A 15,303-nucleotide genomic window follows, 5' to 3' on the forward strand; every position below is an offset into this window, starting at 1 on the left:
ATCTAAACGGTCCTCTGGGTGAGTCTGGAAGATTTCTTTCCACAAACCAGGCATTCGCCCACTACGCTACACTGCCTGGCAATACTATCTGGAATCAGATGGGGCAGGAAGCCTCTTAGGGACAGGATTCTGTTGGCAAAAGGGCCGCCTGCACATTAAGAAGCAGCAGCACCAGCCGGGCTCTCTCTTGGCCTCTCTCTGCATCCTCCCCCCACCTACATGCAACTTCTGAGCGTGTCCAGGAAAGACTCCTTCCTGCTCTCACTTGCCATATGCTTGGAAAAAAATGAACTCAACTGAATCATCTGCAGGTCTTTGAAGCATGAGGATTTTCCCAGGGCCCCTTTCACTCCCGCTTCCCCACAGCAGGGCTTCATAGCTGCAAAACTGGCTTGTGTGTTTAAAGCATTTGCTGTTTCAGCTCTGTCCTGCAGCTACAAGCCCTCTTTCCACTTCCCACCAACAGCCACCCCTGGCTGCAAAAATATTCCGACTGGGTAAGCAAAGGAGACAGAGCAAGCCTGGAACAACATCCTTTTGGCTTGTGGCATTCCTTTCAAAAGTAAACTACCACTGCCACAAAGCTAAGCTTTCCAACTCAGGCTGACAAAAAAAGGAAAAGAAAACTGGCACCCTAGACTGGACCGCTTTTGACCCAAGCTAGAATCCTGATGCGGCCAGCAGGCGGCTGCCTCACAGAGAGCCCCCTCCGCTCTCCACCTGGCCCTCTACTGAGAGAGGCGGGTGCTTTAGGGAAGACCTGAGTGCCCCTTGAAAGACCTGGGGAGCATCGCCTCGGCTCACATCTCAGACAATGAGAGAAAAGGGCATACAAAGGGCCAAACCGGGGTTTTTAAAGAGCTGGGTTTGGATTCCAGCTGGGGTTCCCCACAACCACATAGCAGCTGCAGGGAATGGCTTTTTAAACACAGAGGAGGGGCCAAACAGGCTCAGAACTCTGCTAAATGCGAAGAAAGAGCTTTTCCTCCTTCCCGCAAGCATCTTACAAGGCACTCCTCCATTTTGTCTCACAACATCCCTGCGAGGCTGAGAGGGCAAGACTGACCCTAGGGCACCCGCAACAACTTCCCATGGCACAGCAGAGACTTGAACCTAGGCCTCCCTGGGCCTAGCCCAACACTGTAACTGCTATACCACACGGCCTCTCAAGGTAAACAATAAAGCGCAACATAGGCCTCAAAACAGCAACTGTACTTCTGGAACAGCCTCAGACACCTCAGGACTGTCCACTCTACCTAGCAGATCTCCAGTGACTCAGGCAGAGGAAGGTCTTCCCCAGCACCTCTGGCACCCAAGATGCCGAGACTCGTTTTGGCTGCAAGACCTTCCGCAGGTGAGGCACGGCTCTGCCATGGAACAGCAGCCTCCTTGCAAGCAGCATCCAGAATAACAGCTCTAGGTAGTTAAGCCTTCATCCTCCCCACGCACAGGTGACCAATGAGGCGGACAGCTCAGGTGGTCGGTTTTTGGGAAAAGGCCCCACACGAAGGCCTGCCCACCTGCCAGCTTGCTTTCTCATGGCCCTTAGAGGCTGATCGTCAAGCTGGTCTCTCCTGCAGCATCCAAAGCATGAAGGAGCCGCCCAAAGTACAAGGCGGCAGGAGGGGTGCTGCCGATAAGCCTTTAATTATGGCTCCTGGGCCATCAGGCAGTGTTAATTATTGGCCGTAAAGGACACACACCCGTGCCCAAAAGCATCTACCCTCATTTAAACAGGAAGAGAAGGCAGCCAGTGCCCCCCCCTCCCAAATCTGAGCAAGCGAGAATCTCCAGACATCGAGAAAAACATTCCCAAAACAACTTATTGCAGTTCTGCGAGGCCTGTAAAATGGAGCTGTACTGCCAGGCCTTTGGTTGAGGAGGTGGACACTCAGTTATTTGACCTCCTTGCAAAAATCGCTCATCCCCGGAGAACTGATATTATATACGTCTCATTGTGACTATTACTGTCTGTTCCAGTTTACGGGTTACATTATAATCATGTTACCTGTGCTTCGCCATCTTTAACTATTTGAAACTGTTTTAATTGTTTTTGCTATATTGACTGGTTTTTAACACTTATTGATCTCTGTTTGCAGGGAGGACAGGATATAAATCCAACCAATAAAATAAATAAGAGTGAGCAGATGTTTGTAAATCCAAGTTAACTCTTTTCCACTTGCTTTTCTGGAGGCGCTCTGCCTCACACAACTACAGAGCAGAGAAAACCAGGTGCCTGATATTGGATCAGACCCTCAGTCTCTCCAGGGCAGTCTTGTCTGCTCTGGTGGGCAGCAGCTCTGCAGGGTCTCTTGCAGAGAAAGGTCTTTCCCGTGACCTTCTACCTGATCCCTTTACCTGGAGGTGCTGCTGGGGATTGAACCTGGGACCTGCTTCATGCCAAGCAGATGCTCTACCCTACCACTGAGCCACGGCTCCTTCCCTCACAGTCTTTTTCAATAAAATCAGTCTCTTTGACCCAGAGAGGTCTCATAACCCACACAGCTAATCAGGCTTTTTGGCAAGGAGCAGGCAGAAGTCCAGCTGCTTGAAAAGATAAATCAACACTGCTACAACCAATGCTCCCTCTAAGCTGTGAAGCCTTGTGAGAAAAAATCCTATTTCATGAGCTACTGGCATTAAAATTGTGAGCAAGCAATTTGGCTGCTGCATAAATTAATTTGCTTTAGAGCCATGCTTTCTGAGTTAAGACAAAAATGTATGAGCTGGAGCCTGAAAAAACTATGAGCTAGCTCACGCTAACTCAGCTTAGAGGGAACACTGGCTGCAACCCAGCAGGAAGAGAACAATATAGTGAAGATTTTTTTGGGGGGGGGGGGGTGGAATAGTCAATGCAGCAGAGCGAGGACCCTGCCAGACATTCTGAGGGAGAAAGGAGTGCACTGGGGAAGACAGCCTCTGATGAGCAGACGCCCTCAATCCCAACACTGTGAAGCACAGAGACCATGACAAAGGAAGAAGAAATCCCATGCACAAGGATGCCTGAGAATGTGATCCCACCACTGAGTCAGCTGAAATGTTTACCCACCTCTTCTTCAGCAGTTCCTTATCAACCCTGAAGCCTTTAGACTGCAAAGAAGCAAGCAGCAATCCTCCCTCCCAAGCCACAGTCTTTTCTTGAGAATCATAGAGTTGCAAGGGACCAACAGGGTCATCTAGTCCACCCCCCTGCACAAGGCAGGAAACTCACAAACCCCTCCCCCTCCATTCACAGGATCTTCATTGCTGTCAGGTGGCCATCTAGCTTCTGTTGAAAAACCTCCAAGGAAGGGGAGCCCACCACCTCCCAAGGAGGAAGACTGTTCCACTGAGGAACTGCTCTATCAGAGTCATAGAATCATAGAGTTGTAAGGGACCTCCAGGGTCGTCTAGTCCAACCCCCTGCACAATGCAGGAAACTCACAAACACCTCCTCCTCCATTCACAGGATCTTCATTGCTGTCAGATGGCCATCTAGCTTCTGTTGAAAAACCTCCAAGGAAGGAGAGCCCACCACCTCCCAAGGAGGAAGCCTGTTCCACTGAGGAACCGCTCTATCAGAGTCATAGAATCACAGAGTTGGAAGGGACCTCCAGGGTCATCTAGTCGAATCCCCTGCACAATGCAGGAAACTCACAAACAGCAGCTGAGACCTGGAGGCAACCTTGGTGCAGAATCTTCACTTTGTGTCAGACTAGGAACTGGGAGATCTGGGTTCGAATCCCCACTCATTCCCTAGAAGCTGGCTGGGTGACCTCGGGCCCAGTAGGCACACTCTCAGCCTCACCTACCCTACAGGGTGGTTGTAAGAAAGAAATGAAGGAAAGGAAAACATTGTAAGCCAGTTTGGCCCCCACTGGAGCAAAAAACATGGTATAAATGAATAAAAGGGAGAAGCAAAAACATACCCTGCCAGGACTCCCCCTGAGTGCCCTGGGGACCTTTCACAGCATTCTGCCTCTCCCGCTGGCAAGGCTACCCAGGAAGCGTATTGCCCAGCCTGCCTCACAGAGGCCAGAATGAGCCCAGCACGACTGTGGCGGCACCAACACCCCGCATCAGAGCTCCATTCAGGTCACTGCACTCTACAGACCAGCAGAGGTGGGGAAACTCCATCAGGAGCTCTACGGCCGTGTGCTCTTCCCAAAGCTCCAAAGAAGGTGCTGTGCATCTCCCACAGAAGGGGGTGTGCGCATGAACAATCCACAGTGACTGACTCTCTCTCTCCAGAGAGAGATGCTTAGGCAGGGATGTGGCTGGAGTCAGATCTGAGCACCACCTCGGTGCTCATGCATGCACGCAGAAAAAGCCGGCACACCCAGTATTTACAGAGAGTGAAAAGCCAAATGCTTGAAAGGCATCCAAAAAAACAAGCAGCCATTTAAGAGGTCCACAAGTTCTCTCTTTCCCTTGCAAGGGCTGCCAACACAGCCCACCATCCAGTTGTATGAAGCCCCACCTGCCACCCTCATCCGGGGGCCTGATTCTAGACACCACCCCAGCAACAGGAGGAGCTGTGCCCACGTGCCACAGCAAAATAAGCAGCGGCCTTACAAACCATCAAGATTTCACTCTAGCAGAACTTGCAATGGACTAGGACCTGCTCTGCCAAAGGTGTGGTCCTCAGACTTCTGAATACAAAGTGAGGAAGGGGATGCAGGGCCATGGAGTGAAGTACAGGGGGAGAGGCAATCAAGAAAAGGAAAATTTCGCCATGACTGGATATAAGCCCAGGCAAACCCAATCTCGTCAGAGCTCAGAAGCTAAGCGACTCTGGCAAGTACTTGAATTGGAGACTGCCTTGGAATACCAGCAGTTGGGAGAGAAGGGGCAGGCTCTATTCAGCCACCTCTCTGAATATCCTCCAGGCCCCCAGTAGGGGTCAGTCACCAGAGGTTGCCGTGACTTCCAGGCGCGCACACACACGCACACACACAAACCCAAAGAAAAGAAAATTCAAGGCCATTCACAACTGCAGGAATTGTTGATATTGCAATCTTCCAAGTTACGCTAACCTGACTAACCCCTGTAAGGAATAATGAGTCCCAGGTCTTTGTCAAGTCCTTAGGAGAGGATCTCAAAGTCCCCAACCAATTCTAACTTTTGGCAGTTTCATCTTTTGATGTTCTTTTGCCAGGGAGTAGCAACTTTTAGAAGAGCCCACCATTGCTGTGATGAGACCAGGTCCTTCTGTGACACATACAGAAAGGCACCAGAGGTGAGCAGCCTTGAATGAAAAAGGATCAGAAGCAGAAAGGCAGAACAGATGGGGGGGGGGGAGGAAAGGGAGCACAAAAGCTGCCTACAGTAGAAGAAAGAACGGGCCACAGAGAGCACCTTACAGAAGGCCCAGAGGCAGAAAGGGCTGCAGTCGGTCAGTCATTGGCAGGAAGGGAGTAGACAAAGGGAGCTTTGGGACTGCCAGGGTAGGAGGCCAAAGAGGGAAGGGAAAGGCTCACACAGCAAAACAGAGTGCAAAGTGAGCTGGCAGGCAGCACTTCTGCCTTCCTGCCCTGCCACCAAGACCCAGCAGGCTGGCAAACCTTGCAACGCTCCCTTTCCCAGTAACAGCAGCCCAATCTCTGAGCAGAGCTTCTCCCTCCCCGCGCTGAGCAGCCCAGATCCAACAGCAGCAGCACACAAAACAAACTCCCAGCCTGCAGGAAGGCAAGCAGCGAGCAAAATCCCAGGCCAGCTCAGCCCTTAACACAAAGCCTTTTGCGGGGATGGGGGGGGGGGGTCACGAAGGCCTCCTGGCAAAAGAGGAGATATTTGGTCAGCTGTTTGTCCCTCAATGAGCAGCCACGAGGGAAGCGATCAGGATCAGGAGTGTCAATGAACACAGGACAGGCTCACTGTCACTGCCCCCCTCCCATGCAAGAGGGGGAAATCCCAAAGAGAAGACTGCCGGGTCATCACGAAAACTCAGCAGCCACTTTCTGTAGGAGGCAGGGGGCTGAGAAACAGAGCCAGGAGTGTGAGGACTCTTTCCCAGCGGTAAACAGTGGCTTTGGAGGGGAAGGGTCAGCTCTGCCCCATGCGCCAGTTCCCACAGAGGGCTTATATCCCCCTGCCCCATCACTCCCCCCCACCCCACCTTGCCACCAAGCCCACACCAGCCACCCTGCAGGAACAGACTGCAGGCAACTGGAGCAGGAAAGCCTAAAAAGCAAAACTGAAAAGAAGCAGAGCTGGTTTTTATACCCCACTCCTCTCTACCTCAAGGAGTCTCAAAGTGGCTAACCATCACCTTCCCATCCTCTCTGCACAACACGCACCTTTTGAGGGGGTGGAGTTGAGTTCTGAGAGAATTGAGACTGGCCCAGAGTCACCCAGCATGGGGAGGAGGAGTGGCAGATCGGATCTGGCTCTCCAGATTATAGTCCACCAGTCTTAAGCAGTACACCACAAAACACTGAGAAATCCCCATCTGGAAAGGAGGCAGGGAAGTCCTCCTATGACTGCATTCTGGCCACGCTTGAAGGGGAAACCAAGACAAGAGAGGAGACAAATCCTCCCCACCTTCAGCCGTTTTGTTCAGAACAGCAGAAGTATGGTTTATTGTTTCTTAGCCTTTTGGACAAGATTGTGTGTGTGTGCAATTATTGTTTTGTATCCTAACCTCTTGTGCAAAACTGCGCCTTTGAGAACCCTGCTAAACCGGTGTGTTATTATTCAAAGCCTCCCACGTTGTTTGTATGATAGATGCTGTACTTATGCAGATTTCTCTAATTCCAGTCCTGGTGCATGTTTATCAGATGCCTCATCATATGGATTGTGTTGATTTACACCAAGTAATCTTCTTTGAGTCTCACAGAGAAAGGCAAAGGCAGACTGCATATATAAACCAGCCCAGAAATTAAGCACCAATCTGGGAGGGGGGCGGAAAGTCACCAGACAGTCTCCTGACAAAACTATGAGACACAGAATGGCTCTTAGGGGCCCTTCCCAGAAGTGAGAGATGTAACCAAAGCAGCCCCAGCCACCCGTTTCCCCACAGAGACTTGTTTCCTTGCTGTCTCTCTCCTCCTCTCACCTTTCTCCCCAATGGCAGCTGCTCCCAAGCCGCAGACTGGATCTCAACAGGATGCCCTCTGGACACATTAGCCTGCAGCAGAGTTAGGAGGGAAGGCCATCTCTGGGCACCGGGCTCTGGAACCTGTCCCCTTCTTCTGCAACCTAAACGACCCAAAAAAGATAGTCAGCAAGGCAAGGAAGAGGACCTCTGTGGACAGAGACATCTGAGACCTCCAAAATGCCATGAGAAAAGAGCACTAACCAAATTTGTGGCAGGGTAGAAGCCTTCGTGAGTCGCTGTGACACACAAAAGCTCCAGTCCTGCCATAAATTTGGTTAGTCTTTAACGTGAGCAGTGATTCACGAAAGGTCACACCCCACCACCAATTTGGTTAGTCTTTAAAGCGCTCCTGAACTCTTGCCATGTTCTACTGCTAACTATCACGGCTACCTCCCATCTTGATCTACCTCCCATACACCACCGATCCTCCTTCTTTCTCCCAACACCAGGCACCTTCTTCTTCCTCAGCCCTGTGGCCCTCCTTGCAGCCAGGGGAGGGTCAGAGTGCGTCCGAGAGCAGTGCCAGGTAAACACGCCGCCTCGTCCTGCCCTGCACACTCCAGCTAGACTCAAGGCTGGGCCGGAGGAAGTGTTCTGTGCCACAAAAGAGTTCTGCATACTCCAGCATCAGCCTCCATTAGTCCAAGGAGCAAGATCATCCCCCCACTTTTATAATCCCAAAAGAAGGGGACTGTCACAGCCTGTCCTCCACAGAGACAGTTTGTATCTTCCAGCTGCAGCACAGTTCAGGGACGTTTCTATGTATTCCCATCCAATGCCGGGAACAGGTCACGCTTCTAAAAATAACCACTGACAAGCTGGTTCTCCTTTATGCTCCCAACCTCCCCCCCTCCCAGGTCTTTGCTTTTCCAAGCTTTGGGGGGTGGGATTCAGTGCTTGGAACCCCAAGCCAGACAAGCGTTGGGGGGGGGGGCAGGGGTCCAGCACCAGCACAGAGATCAGTCCTCTTTGCTACCAGAATGGGGTCCTTGTGGCCTCTTTCCTAGTGATGGGGGGGGGAGGGCAGACACAGCTCTTTGGCCATGGTTTTTCCTCCAGGGCTGTATCTCATCTACACTCCATCCCGCATCACGTCCAAATGCCAGTCCTCCCCAGGTAGTCTTCGTGCCCCAACACCCAGGCAATGATGGGGGGGAGGGTGGGGGATGCTTGCTGCATCATGGTTAGGAATCGCTGCCCTCTGAAACTTCCTCACACCTCAGTTTGAAGAAGGGAAGGGAAGCTCTTGCGCAGCCTCTCCAGGACCGCAAGCAGAGAGAGTGACTAGCTCCAGCAAGCGAGCCAAGCCACAAGCCGGCAACATCCCTTGTGACCCCGAGGCCGGCGATCTTGGCCGTCCCCTCGCTCCCTGCCCTTGGGGCTGGCGGGAGGGGGGCGCAAGAAGGTCCGGAGTCCCGCCCCGGGGCCGCTCCCCGCCCTGTTGGCCTGGGGGGTCCGCCGCCCGCCCCAGCAGCTCTCCTCGCCGGCCGGGCCGACCCACCTCGCTCCTGCTCCTCCTTCCCCGCCGGGGGGCCCCTGGCTGCTCTCAGGGCCGGGGCGGCGGCATGGTGGCGGGCGCGGGGAGCAGGGGCCCGGGCGGTGCAGGGGCAGAGGGCGCCGGCGCCCGCCGGGCAGGGCAAAGGCGGAGCGGGGAGGAGGAGCACGCGGGAAGGGGGGAGGAATGTCGCGAGACGGGAAAAGTTCCCTGGCCCCTCCCTGGGAGGTGGGCAGTTCTTAAAAGGGCAACGCGCCCGGGCGCCGCGGGCTGCTCACCTCTGCGGCGCTGCAACCTGCCGGCCCCGAGCAGCGAGATGCGCCAGAGGGAAGCAGGCTCTTGCCCGGCAGCAGCACCCGCAGGTGCTGAGTCGGGGTCTAGAGGCGCATCCCTTTCTCTCCTCCACGGGCATGCAGCACACCCGCGGCACTAGCCCCGGAGCCGGCCCGAAGTGCGCCTGCTACAGCCTGCTGCCTGCCGAGACCGGGCTCGGGGCGGGGGAAGGCTTTTCGTTTTTCATGTCTGTCTCAAAAAAGACCACTTCCTCCAAAAGGGTTTGTGTAGTTTGGGGGAGGATGCGCTGCTGCTGGACCCCCGGCCTCCTCCTGCTGGAAAAACAGGTATCACCTGGCTAGGAGCACCTTCCTGGGGGAACAAAAGAGCCTGCCATGGCGATGCAAGCCCTCGTAACCTCTAGCTGAGGCTACTGTGTGTGGGGCTGCCCTTGAAGCTTCAATCCGGGAAACTACCGACCCGTCAGCTTGACATCTATACCTAGCAAAGTTTTAGAACAAAGCATCAAACAGTCAGTCCTGGAACATTTAGAAAGGATGGCTGTGATTACTGAGAGCCAGCATGGGTTTCTCAATAACAAGTCCTGTCAGACTAACCTGATCTCTTTTTTTGAGAAAGTGACTACCTTGCTGGATCAGGGGGATGCTGTAGACATTGTTTATCTTGATTTCAGTAAGGCTTTTGAAAAGGTTCCACATACTATCCTTGCTGACAAGTTGGTAAAATGTGGTTTGGATCCTGTTACCACTAGGTGGATCTGTAACTGGTTGACAGATCGCACCCAAAGAGCGCTTGTGAATGGTTCCTCATCCTCTTGAAAAGGAGTGACAAGTGGAGTGCCTCAAGGATCTGTCCTGGGACCTGTTTTGTTCAGCATCTTTATAAATGATTTGGATGAAGGAATAGAGGGAATGCTTGTTCAATTTGCAGATGATACTAAATTGGGAGGAGTTACAAATACAGTGGAAGACAGAAACAGGATACAGGATGATCTTGACAGGCTGGAAAACTGGGCTAAAACCAATAAAATGAATTTTAACAGGGATAAATGTAAAGGTTTACATTTAGGTAGGGAAAATCCAATGCATGGTTATAGGATGGGGGAGACTTGTCTTAGCAGTAGTATGTGCGAAAAGGATCTAGAGATCTTAGTGGATCAGACGCTGAACATGAGTCAACAGTGTGATGCGGTGGCTAAAAAGGCAAATGCAATGTTGGGCTGTATCAACAGAAGTCTAGTGTCCAGATCACATGAAGTGATGGTATCGCTTTACTCTGCCCTGGTCAGACATCACCTGGAGTCTTGTGTTCAATTTTGGGCACCACATTTTAAGAAGGATCTAGACAAGCTGGAACAGGTCCAGAGGAGAGCGACGAAGATGGTGAGGGGTCTGGAGACCGAGTCCTATGAGGAAAGGTTGGAGCTGGGCATGTTTAGCCTGGAGAGGAGGCAACTGAGAGGTGTTAATCTTCAAGTATTTGAAGGACTATCATATAGAGCAGGGGTCCCCAACCCCTGGGTCGTGCACCAGTACCGGTCCACAGCATGTTAGTCACTGGGCCGTGAGTTGTATGATTATTTCATTATATATTACAATGTAGTAATAATACTAAGACATTGGATTTATATCCTGCCCTCCACTTCGAATCTGAGTGGCTCACGATCTCCTTTACCTTCCCCCCCACAACAGACACCCTGTGAGGTGGGTGGGGCTGAGAGAGCTCTCCCAGAAGCTGCCCTTTCAAGGACAGAGTCTCAGAGCGGCCTACAATCTCCTTTGCCTTCCTCCCCCACAACAGACACCCTGTGAGGCGGGTGGGGCTGAGAGGGCTCTCACAGTAGCTGCCCTTTCAAGGACAGAGTCTCAGAGCGGCCTACAATCTTCTTTACCTTCCCCCCCACAACAGACACCCTGTGAGGTAGGTGGGGCTGAGAGAGCTCTCCCCAGAACCTGCCCTTTCAAGGACAACTCTGTGAGAGCTATGGCAGACCCAAGGCCATTCCAGCCGCTGTAAGTGGAGGAGTGGGAAATCAAAACTGATTCTCTCAGATAAGAGTCCACCACCACACCAAAATAAAGTGCATAATTGTATCATCCTGAAACCATCGCCTCCCCACTCCTGGTGGAAAAATTGTCTCCCACAAAACCAGTCCCTGGTGCCAAAAGGGTTGGGGACCACTGATATAGAGGATACTGTGGAAGTGTTTTCTGTGGCCTTATTAGGTAGGACCAGAACCAATTAGTTGAAATTAAATCAGAAGAGTTTCCGGCTCAACATTAGGAAGAGCTTCCCACTGGAACGTAGCTGACCACTATGGTCATCTTTGGAGGCCCTGCCGGGGGTGCCAACACCATCTGAAGCTGGGCCTGTGGTAAGCCAAGAAAGGGTCTTCTCCGCTGTGGCACCCAAGTGGTTGAATGATCCCCACCCCCGGGGAAATTCCTTTTCCCCCTTCGTGGACAGATGTGCCTTCACTGATTCTCATGGACCCTCCTGCTGTTCATTTGGGTTGCTCACATGGTTTTTATGTAGTTATACCTTTGTCTCCCCCCCCCCCCATCTTGCAAATGTTGGGCAGAAACACACAGTTGCATTAAAAAAAAGACATTGGAGGATTTCTTTCTTTTTAATAATGGGATCCTCCTCGTAAATACCACAAGCTCCCACTTTATTATTCTTACAGCCAAAGGTTCCATTTTTGTGGCTGGGAGGGTGAGGACGGGAAAGCTGCCCGGCCTCCCCCTCCCCCCGAAAGCAGAGGGAGCTGGGCTGGAGGCTTCGCCTGGCTACGGAAAGAGTTCATTTCCTCCGCTTGGACAGCTTCTTGGCTTTTGTTCCCGCCACGCAGCGCTGCCAGGAGGGAGGTGGGCGAGGAGGAGGCCCCAACACAGCCCGCCCTTCCTTGTGGGGCAGCGCGGGACAATCCGCCAGGCCTGGGGGATGGCCTTCCCTCCCCATGGCTCCGGCCCAGCTTCCCCCTGCTGTCTGGATGGGGTAGTGCGGCTGCAGCCGGGGGTCCCAGAGCAGATTTCAGCTCCACTCGTAAGCCAGGCCAGGCAACCTCTGCTTCTCTCTGCGGCAGGGCTGCCTGGCCGGAGGAGGACTTTGGGGACACTTCGGGCATCTGGCCCAGTCCACTCAGCTAGGGGTGTTGCCAACTCTGGGCTGGAGATGGTGGGAGTGGAGCCAGGGGAGGGCGGGGAACGGCCTCAGCGGGATAGGCGGCCATAGAATCCACCCTCCAAGGGAACTCAGCTTCTAGGGTTGCCATCCTCCAGGTAGTGGCTGAAGATCCCCTGGAATTGCAACCCATCTCCAGTCTACACGGCTGGCTTTTTTGTTTCTGGTTTTGTAAAACCTTTATTCCACTTCTGGAGAAAATGGCTGCTTCGAAAGGTGGACTGTATGGTATTAGACCCTACCAAGGCCCCTCCTCTCTCAAAGGAAAGGAAAGGTCTCCTGTGCAAGCACCAGTCGTTTCCGACTCCTGGGTGACGTTGCTTTCACAACGTTTTCACGGAAGACTATTTACGGGGTGGTTTGCCCTTGCCTTCCCCAGTCATCTACACTTTCCCCCCAGCAAGCTGGGTACTAATTTTATCGATCTCGGAAGGATGGAAGGCTGAGTCAACCTCGAGCTGGCTACCTGAAAACCCAGCTTCCACCGGGGATCGAACTCAGGTCGTGAGCAGAGCTTAGGACTGCAGCACTGCAGCTTTAACACTCTGCCTTTCCAGCCTGGAGCACAACTGCTGTTCTGGAGATCTCCAGGCACCACCTGGAGGTTGGTAGCCTTAGCTCAAGCCCACATATGCGTATGGCAGAATAAAATGGGCAGTCTGTCATGTGCCACAAGGCTCCTGTTATGCAGAGCTACAGCAGATTAACTCCATCTGCGGTATGATGGAGATCCAGAGGAAAGGAGGAAGTGCAGCTGGAGGTGGAGAAGGCAACCCCGGATCAAATTCTGGGAGGAGCGTGGCTTTGCTCCGTACCAAGCAATCTTGCAGGGTTGCTATAAAGAGAAAATGAGCCAGATTCTGGCCTCAGCTCCCGGGTGTAAGAGCAGAATGCACACATGACCCATGATGCTCTGTAAAGCACCATGACATGAGTTATAAAAGTACATGAGGTACTTCATGTGGGGCCAAACCTCTTAGCACAGAGCTATGACTCATCTCTGGGAATGTGACACAGAGAGAGCGGACTGGAATCTCCTTGCTTTAGTGGCTGCCATTGGTAACGATTCCCCTGCAAAGTTAATGCCACTAATGCCTTGTGCTTGATGTAAATTGGGGGGGGGGGGAGATTCCTAATCATGCCTGTAGCCAGTGACCACATTCTCTGCATTCCCCACGAATGGTGGCCACAGCAGGGAACAGATGGACACACACGAGGGCTAGTGCCAGTTGTGGACTCTGGCTGTACCCGCTAGAAACTGGGATTAGACTGGGGCTGGTTCCAGCCAAGGACAAGGGTGGAGGCAGAGCATTCAAGTATTAACCTTCCCTTTCTGTACATACCAACCTTCTGCAAAAGGAAGTCTCCTCTGCTGTCTTTAGACTGGGTGCTCATTCCTCTGGTCAGTGGTGCTCCAATAATTATTCTGTTGGGTTATTAAAAAGTGAGTATTAGGAAACAATATAAACTGTTTGTTATCTATTGATTTCTATGCAGGTATCAAGGGCAGGGTTCATCTAGAAAGTGTTGACGTTTTGTTACAAAAAAAATTGGGATATAATGGTTATGTAGAAGATTCCATGTTTGTTTGTTTGTTTACTTCATGTCTACCCTGCCTTTTATCCCAGTCGGGTGCCAAAGTGGCTTACACCATCCTCTTTAAAGGTTGATAGCAGAACTTTGAAGCTGATGCGGTATTCAATCTGGAGCCTGTGCAGCTGGCAGAGCACCAGTTGTATATGGGCTCCATTCTGGATCAGTTGAAGTATCCAGGTCAGCTTCAAGGGTAGCCCTGTGTAGAGCAAGTTACAGTAGTCTGATCTGGAGGTGACCAATGCATGGATCGCTGTAACTGTTGGAGGGAAACAAGTAGGGGAACAATTGCCTAACCTGGCATAGGTGGAAGAACACCAGACTGGCCACATTTGTGATCTGGGCCTCCACTGAAAGGGAGGTATCCAGAATCAAACCCAGACTCTTGACCGTCGGTGGTGATGTTAATGGCACACCATCAATAATAGGGAGTGGAGTACCTGACAAATCATAATGTCGTTCCAAAAAATGCTTACTATCAAGATTTGCTTTACTTCTAATGTTTTGACATGCACCTTTGTATTTGTTTTAGTAAACCAGACCTTTTCATTCATTCTTATGTATTACTGTAATGAGGATACTCTGATGTATATGGTTGTTTATTTGTTTTCGTATTTTTTTAATTGGAATGACTTATTTATTTTGCTATCCCTTTTGTTGTAGCCTCTATTTATTTCAATAAAGTTTGATTTATGTGCAAAAAAAAAAATAGGGAGTTGGCACCCTAAACCTGGCTTCCCTCAGCCCAGCCACAGCACCTCCATATTAGATGGATTTAATTTCAACCGGCACTTGTTTTAACCATGTAAGAAAAGCGTTGTGACAAATCTGAGACAGTTTCACATCACTGAATATTTATGGATCTGTTGAGTGTGACTCATTGTGTGGCAACTTACGTATTGTTAGACTGGAGTCCGGGAGCACCTCAGAGATATTTGGGGTGTTAAACCTTAAAGAGTCCAGGCTCTTTATATGATGTGTTTCTGTCCCGAAGGAGTAAGAAATAAGCAGCCACCTGAGTGAGGTTTTGTGGCCTTCAGGGCCCGTTGCCTGCCCATGGCTACCTGAGCAGAGCACGTCCCTCCTTCTCCTCACACTCTCCCACACCACAGACGCTGCATTTGTGGCCCCAAAGCACCCTGAGGCCAAGTTTGCCTTCCCCTCTGCCTGGAGGAAGACCACCATCCCCTCAGCCTACTGTTAGTCCAGCCATTTTGTCTTCCTGAAGATGACAACCCTCCCCAGTTCTCCATTCAGAGGCCATCTTTCTCTGGGGCTGCAGCCCCCAGCGTTTTCTCACTTCCCACCACTAACATTTTGCTCTTTCTTCTTCAGCTGTCCTTTCCTCCCTGCCATCTTGTCTCCTCCTTCTCCTTCGTTACCCCCCACCCAAATAAAATGGCCCCCACAGACTCATTTCAGTCACTTCTTGTCTCCTTCTACTGTCTGTCACTTTATCCCTTCCATTTCTTAAATGTCTCCACCCCCCCCGACTTATTTATTTTACACAGGAGTCATTTTGCAGAAAAAGAGGTGCCAAAGCTCATTAGCACAACTAATTTGCATATGCCACATCACCGGAAGGTGTGCTAAATTATATCAGCTCAGCAGGATCTACCTTAAAATACTTCTGGAATTATAATTGTCATATTAAAACCTT

This window comes from Heteronotia binoei, chromosome 15 (genome assembly GCF_032191835.1).
Source record: "Heteronotia binoei isolate CCM8104 ecotype False Entrance Well chromosome 15, APGP_CSIRO_Hbin_v1, whole genome shotgun sequence".
NCBI lineage: Eukaryota > Metazoa > Chordata > Lepidosauria > Squamata > Gekkonidae > Heteronotia > Heteronotia binoei.